Genomic DNA, 4,016 nt, shown 5'->3' on the forward strand with positions numbered 1-4,016 from the left:
CACTCATGTGTGCAACATCCATTCATCCTTCACCAGGTATCTTAGCAGAGCAGACAGTAGCGGAGACTGCATGTGCCCTGTCTCACCACCGCCCGCAGGACACTGCGTTTGGAGGTCTCCCATTGCTGTTAATGGGTCGGATGACCTGGGTTACCCGTTTTTACTGTCCCGCCTGTGTTCAACCCTGGTCGACACCCGGGTTGGATTGCCGTGATTTTTTGGAGCCATTTACACTAAGGCCCAACCCAGGTCACCCAGCAATTACCCAGAATTTCTAGTTGGTGTAAAAGGGGTGTGCATGAGATGGGGTATACAATTTAGGGCTTTTTATTTAAATTTGCATTCATTTATTTTACATGGATTAAGGGTAATTCAGTCATTTGGTCAGTGCCCAATGAGGTCTACCAGAATAGGCCTATTTTTCATTATGATGTTCTGCAGCAAATGGAATGGAATACAGCAAGCATCCATATTGCACACTGCACCAGATGCCCCATGCACTATCCCCACATAATGAGTTTTAATTGGGTCAGTGAACCTGAGCATGTAAACTGCTTCTGCAAAACCTACTGTAAACTTCTTATTGCATTATAAAGAGGTCATAATATAATACGTTTGTTATTACAGTGCTGCGCTCAGCCATCAAGCAATAGGATCTTTTCCATAGAAAAAGCCTTTAAAAGCAGTTTGCTGGAGCGGCTAGATAAAGGAGAATAATACAGAATAATCTAACGTATGAAATATGTGGGCAGAGGCGCCTGATCTGCATGGGGACAATACGTGGCTATGACAGAATGATCATTTTCTGTAATAGTAATGGTGGGTACACACTGATAGAGATATCTGCCGATCAATTGCTCTGCAGAAATATCTATGGAGGGATCGGGCAGTGTGCTGTGCATACACACTGCCCGATCCGTCGGGGACTGATGACATGAACTGGGCAGGCGTGTACAGACACCTGCCCAGTTCAGCTGTCAATCATCGCCGGCTGCCGCAGCATGTGTACGGGCGGTCGGCCGACCGTCCGCACAGCGATGCGCCAATATATCGGTATATATTGGCTGTCGGCTGTGCTGCGGGGCCAACGCGATATGTCTGTGAACGACAGAGTTCACAGACATATTGCCCGTACACACTGGCCGACGGACCCGCGATATATCGGGTGTTCAATAGAACGGCCAATATATTGGCCAGTGTGTACCCACCTTTACACTAGTGACTGGAATGTAGGCTCAGGGGCTTGTTCGAAATTAGACATTAGCCATGGATATCTGCTTACTACAATATGGTAATGGCAGAATCTGCCTTTGTATAGTAAACATCCATGCGACTGCATAGTCAATCCGGTCATCATTAGTATGTACACTTACACCAGCCCCATGCTGCATGCAGAAGTTCCAGCTGAAACAGATATCCCATCTTCAAACGCATGCCGCTAACGGGTGCGGAAGCCAGCAGACACTCCCAAGAAGAGCTGTTTGATCGCATGGTGGCTGCAGTTACCTTCTATTTCACGAATAGTCTGTCGGCCCAGTAATCAGTCCCTACACACCGTTTTAATTATTTACAGTTTCTTATTTAGCGCAGCATATTCCGTTGCACTTGACTACTGGAAGCAGACATAGCGGTAGGAAGGCCCTACTCGCAAGCTTACTGTCTCTGTTTGTGTGTGAATACCTGATCCAGCAGAGAAGTCCATTTTTTTACTGCTGTGTGCTGAAATCTGCAGGATCGGTGTGAATCAGAATCAGCCCCTTAGTGAGCACGAGGATTGAGCAGCATTTGTCCCTGCGTTAGGTCCCAACAATATGTGTAAGGAAAGAGAAAAACCACTAGAGGGCAGCATATAATCTCATTTTAGTAAAAGTTCACCCTATATAGGATTTCAGTGTACAAAAATAGTACACATGCTTGTATCTCTCTGTGTGGCAGTCTTCCGTTTCCTAAAGAGGGGCTACCAGAAACATCACTACCTAACTTCTATATATTCACAGTGTTCTTTTCATTGGTGTGAAGGCCCCCACTTGGCTGGAAAACTTTTCTGTGAGAACACTGATCTATATACTATATTTATTAAGTTTCTTATATAGTGCAGCAAATTCCGTTGCGCTTTACAACTGGACACAATGAGAAGACAAAACTGGGTAATAAACAGTCATAGAGGTAGGAGGGTAGAGGTAGGAGGGCCCTGCTCGCAAGCTTACACACTCTTATACATCGTATTTGTCAATCTACCTCATATATATCTACCTACCTTACATCTATCTAAATAGATCTCATGTTTATCTGATACACTGTATTTATAAATATCTCATATATAACTCTTAGGGCAGACTAGATGGGCCCAGTGGTTCTTATTTGCCATCAAATGATATATATCTAAGTCTGCACTGCTCACTCTGTTGTACTTTGCTTCTTACCACTGAAATTGAATACGTCCAGTCCTCTATTAAGTGGATCGCATGAAGGGGATTAAATGGTTATATGTTAATCATGTTCTGTAATCTCCACATGATAGGCACTAGTGAATACATAGGGGTCTATTCACGAAGCAGTAAAGAGTGGAGAAAAGGACCAGTGTAGACATTACCTATAGCAACCAATCAGCTTTGAAGGTAGCCTTTATCAGGTGCATTCTATAAAATGTAAGGGAGATGCTGATTGGTTGCTATGAGCAACTTCTCCACTGGTCTGTTTCTCCAGTCTTTTCACTGCTTCATCGATAGACCCCATAGACTGTAAGCAGCGATTTGCAGTGAGGAGCTCCAGTGGCAAAGTGAAACCACCTAAGCTTACAGTTATCTAGTACTGGGAAAGAGGAACATCTACAGCTGTCTAATGCCCCTTTCACATCGCACAAATAACCCGGTATCGACACGGCATATTGCCGTGTCGAAATGGGTCAGTGTGCGATGTGAAAGGTCCTTTGCTGAATTAGCGGGTCACCTGACCCGGTAATTCAACCCGGTAAAAAAGAAGGGTTATTACCGGGTCAGGCGCAGTGTGAATGGGAGCCGATCCGATGCGACACGGCTCCCATTCACAGCATAGGCGGCGCATGAGCTCATCTCCCGGCGCCGCCTCCACCCCCGCCCCTGCTGCTGCTGCGCCCCCCCCGATGCTATGGCAACCGACCCGGTATATTGCCGGGTCGGAGAGCCAGCAAAGGAGCGCAAATGCCGGAGCCCACCCGGTAAGGACACGTTTCTCTTACTGGGTGGTATCCGGCACTTGCGATCTGAAACCAGCATAACTTACTGTGGGGCCAATTCAGACCTGATCGCTAGGCTGCACTCTCTCAAAGCCTGCAAACAGATCTGAACTGCACATGCACTGCAATGTGCAGGCGTGACGAACCACGGCAACTGGGATCACCGTCAGCGACGGGATGGTGCGGAAATTCCTAACGCACCGGCGATGGCAAGGAGATTGACAGGAAGAGGCCGTCTGTGGGTGGCAACTGACCGTTTTCAAGGAGTGTCCGGGAAAAGGCAGGAGGGACCCGGCGTTTGTAGGGAGGGTTTCTGACGTCAGCTCCGGCCCCGATCATCGCAGCGGCTCAGTAAGTCCTGGGCTGTGCACAGACTGCACAAACTTATGTTTGTGCAGCTCTGCAGCAAAAGCGAATGCACACCTGCACACACACACACACAAACACCATACCCTCCGCATATAGGCAGCGACTACCTGATCGCAGGGATGCAGAAAACGCACCCTAGCGATCAGGTCTGAATTACCCCGTGTTACCAGTAATCCTGTGTGTGGTATCAAAACATTCTGTAATCCTGGCCTGCATTAGTATTTAAGGGGAGGGCTGAATGGTGCATGTTGTGTATTAACAGGGAAGTGAACAATACGAACTAGGATGCAATAAGTATCTGACCCTATTTTACCGCTTCTATACCCAGAGTCATCACATGAATTCAGAATTGGTTTCAAACAAATGTATTACCTTTCAACACACGCACCGCTACACCAGAATGGCTGGAGAGAGCGACACACTGCACTTGGCC

Source organism: Pseudophryne corroboree, chromosome 12 (assembly GCF_028390025.1).
Source record: "Pseudophryne corroboree isolate aPseCor3 chromosome 12, aPseCor3.hap2, whole genome shotgun sequence".
Classification (NCBI taxonomy): domain Eukaryota; kingdom Metazoa; phylum Chordata; class Amphibia; order Anura; family Myobatrachidae; genus Pseudophryne; species Pseudophryne corroboree.